The following is a 14890-nucleotide window of genomic DNA, read 5'->3' on the forward strand; positions in this document are numbered from 1 at the left end:
CGGAAAACCCATTTACCCAAACCAAGCATGATTAAGAACTAGGAAATATAGCACTTGTATATGTTTCTCATGTATTAAGTGCTGCCAAATTCGATTTATTCCTCACATGCACAACAATACAAAATTCTACCCATGACAATTGGACATCGCATTGCAGAATTGAACCAAGCAGTTAACTAAACACCACAACAAATGAACCAAACATTAACTGAGCACCACATTGCACAATATAACATACGCCTAATAGAAGATCATACAGTTAACCAAACGGTTAACTACAGCCAATTGTTGCAATTGTATTTGTTTCTCATATTACTACAACCAAATTCAATTTATTCCTCACATGGTATACAATAATAGAATGCACCCACAACTATTGAACATCGCATTGCAGAATTGAACCAAACAGTTAACTAAACACCACAACACAAATGAACCAAACGTTAACTGACCACCACATTGCACAATGTATGACCAAACCAAGCATGCTTGACAACTTGGAAATATAGAAATTGTATTTGTTTCTCATGTGTTTTGTAAAGATAAATTCGATTTATTTCTCACATGGAAGACAATACAAAATTGCAGCCTGAAGAATTGAGCATCACAAAATTGCAGAATTGAACCAAACAGTTAACTGAAGACGACAACTAATTAACAAAACAGTTAATAAGTAAGCACCACACTGCACGACATATAGAACATATACACTAGAGCAACAGATTGCATGGTAAAATTAGATAGCACAATTCACTAGAATTTGTGAAGGAACGGTAGGAGCAGCACACGCAATGGGTAAACCGAGCATGCTTAACCGGCGTAGCTAGCAAATGGCAAGGTGCTCCTCCAAGATCTGGCGGTCGGCACGAATGGCGACGCTTATTTGGTGGAGGGGTCGGTGATTTGGGTGGAAGGTGTCGCGCTCGCGCCGGCGGTCGGGGCATGTGGGATGTGGAAGGAGGAGGAGGATGGGGGTCGGGTGTGGATTACGTGCCAAGATAGACGAGGCCGTGCAGGGTGAAGGAGGGTCGCCGACGAGGAGGCAGCGCTGCAAGCAAGGGGTGAAGGTTTCAACTTGGAAAAGAAGGCGGAAAGAGGGGAAACGTGGCTTTTGGTAAGGGGGAGGGGGCGGGGAGGTAGATATTTCCACGGAAGCCGAAAATTTGGAATCGCTTCAGCGAAAAAACTGGCGCGCAAAGTGTCATCAGACACGGTCCCTTATTCAGAACTGTGTACGATATGTGGACATCACAAACGTTTCAGATAGCTTAACCCGTGTGTGATGAGTTTGAACGTCAAAAGTTTTGGTTCGAATTTCCATGGTTACAGTGGTCATCCACGTCATTGCATAAGTTGGGTACACAAAGAAGACTACAACACACCCACACTTCTTAATCGAGCAAGTTTAGTAATTAAACGGAGCTAGCTGACCTAAACATTGCTCTAGCAAATTAAAGACCGGCGCTCTTAATTAAACAAAAAAAAGAGTACTACTACGGCTGGTGCTCGTCGATCTCTGCCGCCGCCTCCATGTCCAGCTCGCGCCCGACGGTCTCATGGGGAAGGGGCTCCACACTGGTGCGCGTCGGTCCTAAACAAACGGTTTAAAACCCCTCTCCGTGACGGCATTTGGAACTATCGCCAAGTGAGTGTGGGCGATGGGGGGGTCCTTCCCGCACGACCCAGAAACCGTCAGGGATAGGGACCTTGATGCATACAGTTGTCCCTATATAACCGTTTCCGATATCTCAAATATCCCAAGCGCTTCATCCTTGCTACTCGTTTGTGCTCGCATTGCCATCGCAGTCGGAGTTTTGTGGTTCTTCCTAAAACCAGGCAGATTCTAGGCACGGGAGCTTTCCAGGCAGATTCTAGGTAGATTCCAGGCACGGGAGATTTATGATGCCTGGCACATCACAAACAGTTCACGATTATAAACCGTGTACGATAGGTAGACAATCACACACACTTAGTTTTCTCGCACCGTATGTGATAGTGTCTAACATCACACACGCTTTGCGAACAGCAACTGTGTGCATGCTTGCACACGTTTCCTCTTTGCGAACTGTCTCAGATTATGGTGTATATCGCAAACGTTTGTGTTTTACCAACCGTGTGTGCCGTAATGACCTGCACAACGTAATTTCGCCCTAATTTACTTGTTGCTATTTAAAATTGTACCTAATTTAAACTTGAAAGTAGGCTATAGCTTTATTCATATCCATCAGGTTCAAACAACCAATGCATTATTCGATTCACAGGTACATATGTTTAAGAATTACAGAAGCACCAAATAAAGAATGATGTACCAGGGTTCTATACTTGTACTATTACAGATGGTAAAGAAAGAGGCGACAGACATTCCAGTTGCTGAACAAGGTGAAGCGAAATGGCCCTATTGTGCTCTCCTGGATGTAGAAGGCATGCAGGACTCTAGTCCAACCCCTTGTGATGGCCGGCCGCCAATCATGTAGTTTGAGAGGTAATCTTGAGTAAACTGCTTCAGGATCCACTGCAAAAGAAAAAAGATTCAGATATTGTCATCTAACACAACTCATTACGGGCAGTAAAGAGAAGGCTACAGGGTTCTCACTTACCATCCTGCAGTTCACTGTTTTCTTGCATAAAGTGTAAACAAATAGTTCGATTGACATCTTTTGACCCATTTTAGTAACAATCTTTATCAGTTTCCTCACTTGATGCTGGTTCATGAATATGTCATTGCCCCATACGCAGAAAGGGTCGAAGTGTGGATCGTTGGCAATGATATATCTACCTAAAAGCACCAAGTTAATATTAGAAGCTAAACAACAATTGAAAAATGATGTAGTACAACACTCCATCCATCCCATTATATAAGATTTAATTACATGTATATCTAGACGTCATCAGAACATTAAGGTAACACTCTTCCTTGTTGCTATGTAGCCTGGGATTGCATATTTAGTCATTCAGTACAATGCATGTTGCTAAACAACAATTGAAAAACGAAAAGTCATGTTAACTGCAATATCCTTAACATCAACCAAATATCGTAATTCATAGTGGTATTGTTGAAACTGTTATTGATGAAATTGAACTGCACAGCAAATAGTTGCACATATAGAGCATCACACTGTGAAGAACTGAAATAAACAAGTCATAAGGACATCTCTAGGCGATCCTTAAAAAGTTAAAGGACTAAAACCCTTAGTGGATATATATATATATACTCCAGCAATTTTTTGCCTTTTCTAGTCGATCCCCTAAACTTAAGGTTGTAAACTTCAATTTGATCAAGTTCAAAGCAGGTTCAACCGAAAGTAGCATGCATTGAAACATAAACATAGATAGTTTTGCATAACCGAACATAAAACATAAATTTAAACTAAGCTAAACTACTTTTGGTCAAAGTAGAGGTCGAGCCAATCCTTCCTCGTCATGTACGGTGTGCCGCGAGCCGGGTCCGGGCCAGTACCGTAGTCGGGGTCGTTGGGGAAGGCACTCCTCCACTCGTCGACGTCGATCTCCTCGTCCTCGGGGCCCACCTCTACGCCCTCCGCGCCGCCGTCGCCACCGCCTTCGACCTCGTCATCAGAGGAGAGCGCGATAACATCGCCGCCCTCCGCGACGCCGTCCTCGAAGCCTTCGACCTCGTCATCGGAGGAGAGCATGATAACCTCGCCGCCCTCCGTGCCGGCAAAGATCGCCCGCTCCGCCTCCACGAGCGCCGGGTGTTGCCGGCGGAGCTCTTGCATGTATGCCTCGGCGGCGGCCTCGGCCTCGAGACGCTCCTACGCCTCGCGGTCCTCCCGCGCCATAGCCGAGCTCACCACCCCTGGCTCCAGCGGAACGAGGTGGACCGGACGTGTGCCGAAGGGGAAATTTAGACTAGCCGCTGTGTCGTGGTAGCGGACCTGCCAGTGGTCGTACTCCATGGCCGCGAGCTCGGCCGTGTGGAAGCTACCGAGCCACCAGCGGGTGTGGGTCTCTCGATCTGTAATCTCGGTGACCCACGTCCCCCACTCGGAGCCGCTGCCGGACCCTGAGGTAGGACTTCGTCGGCTGCTGGGTCCGGGGGGACTGGGAAGTCCTCGAACCGGCATAGGGGCGCGGCGGCGGGCGGATCGGGGGAACGGCGATGGCGGATCGGGCCCGTGGAGGACGATGGGGACACCTAGGCGGCCACCTTGCCGGCGTCGGGCGAAAAGGCTACGATAAACCTCTTTTTATCCATTGGCTACTCGAGCTCCCCGACATACAGGCAGAGGTTGAGGATGGAGGCGCCGGCGATGGCGGCGACCTACCAATGGTTTCGAGGGTTGTGTGTGTGTCTGAGCGGAGGTTGTGTTTGAGGAAATACTGCGGCAACTGAAAATTTTACTAGGCGGGAGTAACAAGGTGGGGCTACTGAAAATTTGGATCAAGGGCGAGCAGATATTTTTATAATTGCTAGGGATGCAGAGGCGGGAGTAAAATGCCGGGGCTACTGAAAATTTGAATCAAGGGACTGAAGCAGAGAGGGATGCAGAGGCGGGAGTTTTTTGGGGGGGGGGGCGAGCTAGTGTGCTTGACACACCGGCTGTGGACTGTAGCCGACACACCTTCTCGCGTATGCCATAGGCATACTATACACCGACGGTGCTCCAAGATATTTTGTACTACATCTCACACGGTTGGTGACAATAAACTGTGTGGGATCTACTTGATTTCAATTACAAAATGGGGACACAGCGGCAATAAACGGTGTTTGAATAGCTAGATGTAACATCCCAAATTTTCAATTTGGAATGTTATACATTAGATCATCATGCATAACATATTTTATTGCATTTTGTTTGGCGATCCTAGAAATTCTACGCAACTCAAGGACCCACGGAGAGAGTTGGGGATTTCGTTATTTTCATATTTGGGTTTTCTCAAATTTTGAAAATAGGATCAATTGTTTTAATTATTTTTTTCTCTGAAAAATGTTTCATATTTAAAATATATGAAAGGGATAATATGACTTCTCCAAAAATAATGAAATATTGGAGGAAAAATATTAAAAACAAATATTTGATTTTATTTGGATTTTATTTGATTTTATTTGAATTAGGAAAAATATGCATTTTCCAAAATGGCATTTTAGGCCCACATAAATGTTCATCTTGTCCGGCTTATTTTTAGAGGACGGGGAAAATTTATTTCGAGATTTTTGGGGTCCGTTTAGTATTTATTTTATTTGTTTTTCTGCACGGAGTTATTTAAAAAAAGGGTTACCGCCTTACCGGGCCGTGTCCGACCTGGACACTGCGCCCGGGCGGCCTTTAAAGGCCGACGGCCCGCCCCGGGCCGAAACCCTAGCCATCAGCCCCGCCCCGCCCCGAGACCCGCGCCGGCGCCGCCCGATCCCGCCGACGCCGCACCTCGCCGCCGCCTCCCCGGAGCCGCCGCCGCCCCGACCCGCCGCCCGACGGACCCGTTCCGCCGCCCGCCCGACCTCGCCGGAGGTAGTCACCCGCCACCGCCGGCGGTATTCTTTAGAGAACCGCCCGATTTTTTTATAAAAACCGCGGTTTGTTTTTTTAGATTGGTTTAGTTTTTTTTTCTTTGGTTTACTTATTTTGCGGACGTTCGTCCATACGTTCGTTTTAACGAACAGTTTTCGTCGTTTAACCGCAGATAACGAACGTTCGTTCGTTAGCCTGTTCGTCAGTTTTTCTTTTTCTCAGATTTTTCGCGATTATTTTCGATCGCGATTTCCGATCTGTTTTTCGTTTTAGTATAACTTTTCGCTCGTTTATCGGAATCAGGCGATTCAAGCGCCTAGAGTTTCACCTCGAAACCCTCTTTTTGTTTAACCAACTCAAACAAGTTTTTGCTACTGTAAAATTTGACTTAGGTCCAGATTAGTAAACGGAGATTGTTTCTTTCGCTGTTTGAGTTTCGTTTTTTCGTTCGATTTGATTCTTTTTGCAAACCGGTGTTCTTAAGTTGAATTTTCTGGTTAGATCTCTTATTTTGAGTTTTACCCATGCACCCTATCTTGATTGCTTATGTATGTATTGTTTGTTTGCGATAGAGTACCCGGAGTGCGAAGAGTGCTACTACGAGTCTCTAGGTTTCACGGATCATCAGCAAGGCAAGTAACACTTTATCATATCCCTTTCATACCTAGTTTTATGCATTAGTTTCAACCCTCAAACTATTGCATGGCTAGGAACTGTTTAATATGTGGGTTTTGGGAAGTAGATGAGGTAGTACCTATTGTCCTGTTTATTATCAAACCCTTTGGAGTTACTTCTACGTTGCTTATATTGCTATGCTATGCTCGTAGACATGGATTGGGTTTGAGTGAATTTCCATGACAGATGTGAGGATGTTAAATAATGGTTCAACTTAAGGTGCCTACTTTAATTTACATCTGGGTGGATTGAGGCACCTGGAGAATCGAGTGTTGCCTGTATTTTTGGATATCCCGAAGTACTCGTGAGATTATCCTATGGATCGCCACCCAGGCTCAAAGGGATCATGAGATTATTCATGCTAGAAACTTCCGTGTGCAGCCACAAGCTATTATGGGCTCTAGCATAGTTGAGTAGGTTACATGAACTCTTGAAGAGGTGGGCTAGCAGATGTAGGGGAAAGTAGGTGTAACTGTCCACCCGGAGTAAAGAGTTATTGTTTCTGAAAGACTGTGTCTCGGTCATCCGTTTCTCAAACACCATATAGTGTGAGAAATCAAACGGAGGAGATCGAGTCTTGTGGGGAAAAGTGTGCAAACCTCTGCAGAGTGTACAAACTAATCATGGTTAGCCGTGTCCCCGGTTATGGACATCTTGAGTATCTAGTTCTTGGATTATCATGTGAATCTCATCATCATGTTACTTAATTTAATTTGATTGGGTTAATCACGTTCTTAATTGGGATTGAGTTGGAGGTACCTTCTCAATGTTTAACAACCACCATGATAGTTAAATAAAATTTATTCCTTTGTTGTAGGGAAAAATGGGCTTTATGCAAAAATGTAACCATAGAGCTTTCCACCAGCCAAATATGCATGTAGTGATAGCATTATTCTGTTCATTACTCTATGTGTTACTTTGCCAGCATATTCCATGTCCTGACCCGTTTTCGGGCTGCAACGTTCATGTTGCAGACTTTTCAGACAACGAGTAAGGTGCCATAGGTCGTGGTCTTATACTCAGTGATGCCGTTGGAGTTGATGGACTCACTTTATCTTTCAAGCCTTCCGCTGTTATCGTTTTTAGATGGCCTTAAGCCATATTTATTGTAATAAGTTCTCTCTTGAGACTATTCGATGTAATAAGTGTGTGATTGCTACTCTGTTATAAATCCTTCAAGTATTGTGCGTGTCAGCATTACCGATCCAGGGATGACACTGATGCACAGAGACTAGACTGTTTGAGGTCTGGTCGCTACAAGATGGTATCAGAGCACACGCTGACTGTGGACACGACCACTAAGCTAAAGCCCTAGAATCACTACTCTCTTCTCATTTCTGGCTCCTCTCCTTTCTTCCACTCTTTTAGGATGGCGGATGCAAGGAACAAGTTCGCGCAACCGGATGAGGATACACCTTTTGGACGACACTTGAAGGAAGTTACTAGGTACCTGAACATCGGAATACCAAGCTTCACCGGGACCTACAACGCCACACTACCATAAGAGGAGCATTAGATGATCCAAGTTCAAGTTCCAGGAAGGACGTTCATGCCAGTCACTGAGCCCATAGAGTTTTCCTTTGATGCACCAACCTAGAGTCTAGGAAAGAGCATGGCAGCCCACATCACCATGGGACGCATTGGAGAAGTGTACCACAATGATCTCAAGGATACTATCTATCAGATTTGTGGGCGCCGAGACGAGCAATGGGAGATGATCAGCACCAGGAAAGATAGATCTATTGCAGCTTTCATTCAGGAGTTAAACCAGCACATTCGTTGCCAGGAGAACCAGATGTGCGCAGGCATGATAGATCTGAAGAAAGCAATGACAAGGATCATGGAACTGGAGGAAGAACTCAAGGCTACACGCGAGGATTATATGGAGGAAATCGTCGCACTAGTGGAGAAGAATGGCGACCTGACAAAGAAGCTAGGAGTTTTTATGGGAGACCCTGCGCCAGGAGGAGAAGATGACGATTCTACTTGCCCGGATAACTACATCATCATCGACGACACCGACTCGGACCCCAGTGATGATGATTTGGAGGATGAAGCCGGAGCAGATATCATGGAGTCTTCGACCGATCAATTTTTCTAGTAGACCACCAAATTAGTAGTAGTATTCCACAAGGTATATAGTATAGTCCAAGCACTTTGTAACGATAGTTAGATCAATTGTATGCCTTGTTTGAATTGATTGGAGTGATATGATTGTGTTTGTCTCATGTGCATATGGGTAGTGTTTTCCCTCTAGATCTCATTCTATCCTATTTTCCCATCTTTTCTAAACCCATCAGATGCCTCCGAGACGCGACACCGGATTTGTTTTCCCACCGGAGATCACTCAGTTGATTCAGCAGCAGAATGCCCTGATGCAAGTGCTAGTTCAGAACCAAGGCAACAACAACAACCCACCACCACCACCTGTTGATCACTTAGCCCGTTTTCTTAGGCTGAATCCGCCGGTGTTCTCCAGCAGCACCGAGCCGATAGTTGCAGATGATTGGCTCCGCAAGGTTGGAAGGGAGCTGACCACTGCAGGATGCACAGATGCGGAGAGAGTGCGTTTTGCCGCACATCATCTTGATGGACCCGCAGCATCATGGTGGGAGAATTACACAGCCACTCACCCCATTGACACCGTCACATGGGACCAGTTTCAGCAAGCTTTCCGTACTGCCCATGTTTCAGCAGGAGCTATGGCCATGAAGAAGCGTGAGTTTCGCAACTTACGCCAAGGAGGACGTACCGTTGGCCAATACGTGGAGGATTTTAGTAAGTTAGCACGTTATGCCCTAGATGACATTGCTACGGATGCAGCTAAGCAGGAGAAGTTTCTCGAAGGACTGAATGATGAGCTGAGCATGCAGTTGATGGTGGCAACTTTTAACAACTACCAGGAGTTGGTAGACAGAGCTCTCATGATTGAAGGGAAGCAGCAGCAGATTGAGAGCCGTAAGAGGAAGTATGGACAAGGAAAGTACAGTACAGGAGCTCATCAGAAGCCTCGTTTTACCCCGAACTCGGGAGGACACCTTCAGCATAACCATGGAGGTCACAATCACAATGGAGGGAGCTCGCACAATCATAGTGGCCACAAGAATGGCAATGGGAACGGAGGAAGCAACGGACAGAACCGTACCAACCCATCAACCCCAGCCAAGAGGGATCTGAGCCACATTACTTGTTTCAAGTGCCAGAAGACTGGACATTATGCAACTGAATGTCCGGAAGCTAAGAATGGAAATGGCAATGGAAGCTCGAGGAAGAAGCCGAACCCTTTCAACAGGGGACAGGTGAACCACGTTAACGTGGAGGAGGTTGAAGCACAGCCTGATGCAGTAATAGGTAAGTTTTTGGTTAAGTCATTTACTGCAATCGTTCTTTTTGATACTAGTGCATCACATTCATACATATCAAGGGGATTTGTGGATAATTATAAGTTACCCACCAAAGTTCTTAGAACACCTATGTTAGTAACCTCGCCAGGAGCAGAGTATATGGCAAGCCAAGGATGTTTTTAGATGCCATTGGCCATAGGTAGGCATGTTTTCCCCTCAGACCTAATAGTTTTGGAGTCGCAAGGTTTGGATGTGATTTTGGGAATGGATTGGCTATCGATGTATGGAGGAAACATCGATTGCGCTAGTAAGACGATCTTGCTTACTACCCCAGAAGGAAGAAGGATTAAGTATGTATCCCGGCATGTGCCGAAGAGGACTCAAGTAAATTCATTATCAGGAGTTGTACAGGAGGAAGTGCTAGTGGTGAAGGATTTCCCTGACGTATTTCCAGAGGAGTTGCCAGGCATGCCACCGGATAGAGACATTGAGTTTTTGATTGAGCTTTTGCCAGGCACAGGGCCAATATCTAAGAGATCGTACAGGATGCCCGCTAAGGATTTGGAAGAAATTAAGAAGCAGATTAAGGAGTTACTGGATAAAGGATATATTCGCCCAAGTTCGTCACCTTGGGGATCACCCGTACTTCTAGTGGAGAATAAAGATGGATCGTTGAGGATGGTTGTTTATTATCGTGGATTGAATGAAGTGACAATCAAGAACAAGTACCCACTGCCGATGATCAATGATCTGTTTGACCGACTACAAGGAGCTAAAGTATTTTCCAAGATTGATTTGCGATCAGGATACCGCCAGTTGAAGATTCGAGAGCAGGATATACCCAAGACAGCTTTTACCACAAGGTATGGGCTATATGAGTACACCGTTATGTCATTTGGCCTGACTAACGCACGTGCCTATTTCATGAACATGATGAACAAAGTGTTTATGGAGTTTTTGGATAAGTTCGTCGTAGTGTTCATTGATGATATTCTGGTCTATTCGAAGAATGAAGAAGAGCATAAGGAGCATTTGCGTTTGGTACTTGGAAAGCTCAGAGAACATCAGTTATATGCCAAGTTCAGCAAGTGCGAGTTTTGGTCAAAGGAAGTTGGATTCCTTGGACATGTTATATCCGGAGAAGGAATAGCAGTAGATCCCACCAAGGTTAACACTGTGACAAATTAGGAATCACCCACGTCAGTGGGAGAGATCCGGAGTTTTCTTGGACTCGCAGGATACTACCCGAGGTTCATTGAGAATTTCTCGAAGATTGCAAAACCCATGACGAAGTTGTTGAAGAAGGACACAAAGTTCAATTGGACGGAGGAATGTGAGGCTAGTTTCCAGGAATTGAAGAAACGTTTGGTTACAGCGCCAGTGTTGATTCTGCCAGATCAACGCAAGGATTATGAAGTATATTGCGAAGCTTCTCATCGAGGACTTGGAGCAGTGCTTATGCAGGACGGAAGAGTTGTTTCATATGCCTCACAACAGCTTAAACCCCATGAGTTGAATTATGCTACACATGATTTGGAGTTAGCAGCCGTAGTGCATGCGTTGAAGACATGGAGACATTTTCTCATCGAAAACCATTGTGAGGTGTACACGGATCACAAGAGTTTGAAGTACATTTTCACGCAGAAAGAGTTGAATCTCAGGCAAAGGAGATGGTTGGAGCTCATTAAGGATTATGATATGAGATTGCATTATCACCCAGGGAAGGCTAACGTAGTAGCTGATGCGTTGAGCCGCAAGAGCCATGTCAACACACTCATGACCGGAGAGTTACCCAAGGAGTTAGCCGAAGATCTTCGTGAACTATGTTTGGAAATAGTTCCAAGAGGCTTTGTAGCAACATTGGAGATTTAGTCTACTTTGATGGATAAGATCAGAGAAGCTCAGAAGACAGACAAGGAAATTGCTGAGATAAAGGAAAGGATGAGCAAAGGAAAAGCCAAGGGATTTCGTGAGGATGAGCACGATACCTTATGGTTTGAGGACCGCGTTTATGTGCCCAATGATACAGAGATCAGGAAGTTGATCTTGCAAGAGGCCCATGATTCGCCGTATTCAATTCACCCAGGAAATACCAAGATGTACCTGGATTTAAAGGACAGTTTCTGGTGGACCGGAATGAAGAAGGATATTGCGGAGTATGTAGCAGTTTGTGATGTATGTCAGAGAGTGAAGGCAGAGCATCAGAAGCCAACAGGATTGCTACAACCATTGCCGATACCCGAATGGAAGTGGGATAAGCTAGGCATGGATTTTATCACGGGATTGCCTAGGACTCGTTCAGGCTATGACTCGATATGGGTTGTAGTCGATCGTTTGACGAAGGTAGCTCATTGCATCCCAGTAAAGACCACTTATACCAGTGCTAAGTTGGCAAAGATATACATGACCAGGATCATATGTCTGCATGGAGTTCCGAGGACCATTGTATCAGATACAGGAACCCAGTTTACCTCAAAGTTCTGGTAGTAGTTGCACGAGACTTTGGGTACCAGGCTAGAGTTTAGTACAACCTTTCATCCACAGACAGACGGACAGACCGAGAGAGTCAATCAGATTTTGGAGGACATGCTGAGAGCTTGTGCGCTAGATTATGGATCCAGTTGGGATGATAATTTACCGTATGCAGAGTTTTCTTACAACAATAGCTACCAATCCAGTTTGAAGATGGCCCCTTTCGAAGCTTTGTACGGAAGGAGATGCAGGACACCGTTGTTGTGGGACGAAGTTGGAGACCGCCAGTTGTTTGTACCAGATTTGATTAAAGAGTCCGAACAGAAGGTGAAGTTGATTCGCGATAGGCTCAAGGTAGCCCAGTCCAGGCAGAAGAGCTATGCAGATTCTAAACGCAAGGAGACAGTTTACGAAGTCGGAGACAGAGTTTATCTTCGTGTGTCCCCACTTCGAGGAGTTAAGCATTTTGGAGTTAAGGGAAAGTTAGCGCCACGTTTTGTGGGACCATACAAAGTTTTGGAGCGTATGGGAGAAGTTGCTTACAAGTTAGAATTGCCCGAAGGATTGTTAGGAGTTCATGATGTGTTCCATGTTTCTCAGTTGAAGAAGTGCCACGCAGAGATGGCTGATATTCCTCTGAGAGATACAATGCCCCTGGAAGAGATTCAGTTGGATAGCAATCTGACCTACGAGGAGAAACCAGTTAAGATTCTTGAGTTTGCCAGCCGAGTCACCCGCAGCAAGGTTATCAAGTTTTGCAAAGTTCAGTGGAGTCACCATACCGAGGATGAAGCCACCTGGGAGTGAGAGGAAGATCTACAGAAGGACCACCCTCACCTATTTTCTAGCCAACCCGAATCTCGAGGGCGAGATTCATCTGAAGGGGGGTAGGTTTGTAACATCCCAAATTTTCAATTTGGAATGTTATACATTAGATCATCATGCATAACATATTTTATTGCATTTTGTTTTGCGATCCTAGAAATTCTACGCAACTCAAGGACCCACGGAGAGACTTGGGGATTTCGTTATTTTCATATTTGGGTTTTCTCAAATTTTGAAAATAGCATCAATTGTTTTAATTATTTTTCTCTCTGGAAAATGTTTCATATTTAAAATATATGAGAGGGGATAATATGACTTCTCCAAAAATAATGAAATATTGGAGGAAAAATATTAAAAACAAATATTTGATTTTATTTGGATTTTATTTGATTTTATTTGAATTAGGAAAATATGCGTTTTTCGAAATTGCATTTTAGGCCCAAATAAATGTTCATCTTGTCCGGCTTATTTTTAGAGGATGGGGAAAATTTATTTCGGGATTTTTGGAGTCCGTTTAGTATTTCTTTTATTTGTTTGTCTGCGCGGAGTTATTTAAAAAAAGGGTTACCGCCTTACCGGGCCGTGTCCGACCTGGACACTGCGCCCGGGCGGCCTTCAAAGGCCGACGGCCTGCCCCGGGCCGAAACCCTAGCCACCAGCCCCGCCCTGCCCCGAGACTCGCAGCGCCGCCGCCAGATCCCGCCGCCGCCGCCGGATTCCGCCTACGCCGCACCCCGCCACCGCCCCGCCGCCCGACCGCCGCCCGCCCGACCTCGCGGGAGGTAGTCACCCACCGCCGCCGGCGGTTTTCTTTAGAGAACCGCCCGTCTTTTTATAAAAACCACGGTTTGTTTTTTTAGATCGGTTTAGTTTTTTTTCTTTGGTTTACTTATTTTGCGGACGTTCGTCCGTACGTTCGTTTTAACGAACGGTTTTCGTCGTTTAACCGCAGACAGCGAACGTTCGTTCGTTAGCCTGTTCGTCAGTTTTTTCTTTTTCTCAGATTTTTCGCGATTATTTTCGATCGCGATTTCCGATCTGTTTTTCGTTTTAGTATAACTTTTCGCTCGTTTATCGGAATCAGGCGATTCAAGCGCCTAGAGTTTCATCTCGAAACCCTCTTTCCATTTAACCAACTCAAACAAGTTTTTGCTACTGTAAAATTTGACTTAGGTCCAGATTAGTAAACGGAGATTGTTTCTTTCGCTGTTTGAGTTTCGTTTTTTCGTTCGATTTGATTGTTTTTGCAAACCGGAGTTCTTAAGTTGAACATTCTGGTTAGATCTCTTATTTTGAGTTTTACCCGTGCACCCTATCTTGATTGCTTATGTATGTATTGTTTGTTTGCGATAGAGCACCCGGAGTGCGAAGCATGCTACTACGAGTCTCTAGGTTTCACGGATCATCAGCAAGGCAAGTAACACTTTGATCATATCCCTTTCATACCCAGTTTTATGCATTAGTTTCAACCCTCAAATTATTGCATGGTTAGGAACTGTTTAATATGTGGGTTTTGGGAAGTAGATGAGGTAGTACCTATTGTCCTGTTTATTATCAGACCCTTTGGAGTTACTTCTACGTTGCTTATATTGCTATGCTATGCTCGTAGACGTGGATTGGGTTTGAGTGAATTTCCATGACAGATGTGAGGATGTTAATTAATGGTTCAACTTAAGGTGGCTACTTTAATTTACATCTGGGTGGATTGAGGCACCTGGAGAATCTAGTGTTGCCTGTATTTTTGGATATCCCTGAGTACCCGTGAGATTATCCTATGGACCGCCACCCAGGCTCAAAGGGATCATGAGATTATTCATGCTAGAAAGTTCTGTGTGCAGCCACAAGCTATTATGGGCTCTAGCATAGTTGAGTAGGTTACATGACCTCTTCAAGAGGTGGGCTAGCAGATGTAGGGGAAAGTAGGTGTAACTGTCCACCCGGAGTAAAGAGTTATTGTTTCTGAAAGACTGTGTCTCGGTCATCCGTTTCTCAAACACCTTGTAGTGTGAGAAATCAAACGGAGGAGATCGAGTCTTGTGGGGAAAAGTGTGCAAACCTCTGCAGAGTGTACAAACTAATCATGGTTAGCCGTGTCCCCGGTTA

Source organism: Aegilops tauschii, chromosome 5, assembly GCF_002575655.3.
Source record: "Aegilops tauschii subsp. strangulata cultivar AL8/78 chromosome 5, Aet v6.0, whole genome shotgun sequence".
Taxonomy (NCBI): Eukaryota; Viridiplantae; Streptophyta; class Magnoliopsida; order Poales; family Poaceae; genus Aegilops; species Aegilops tauschii.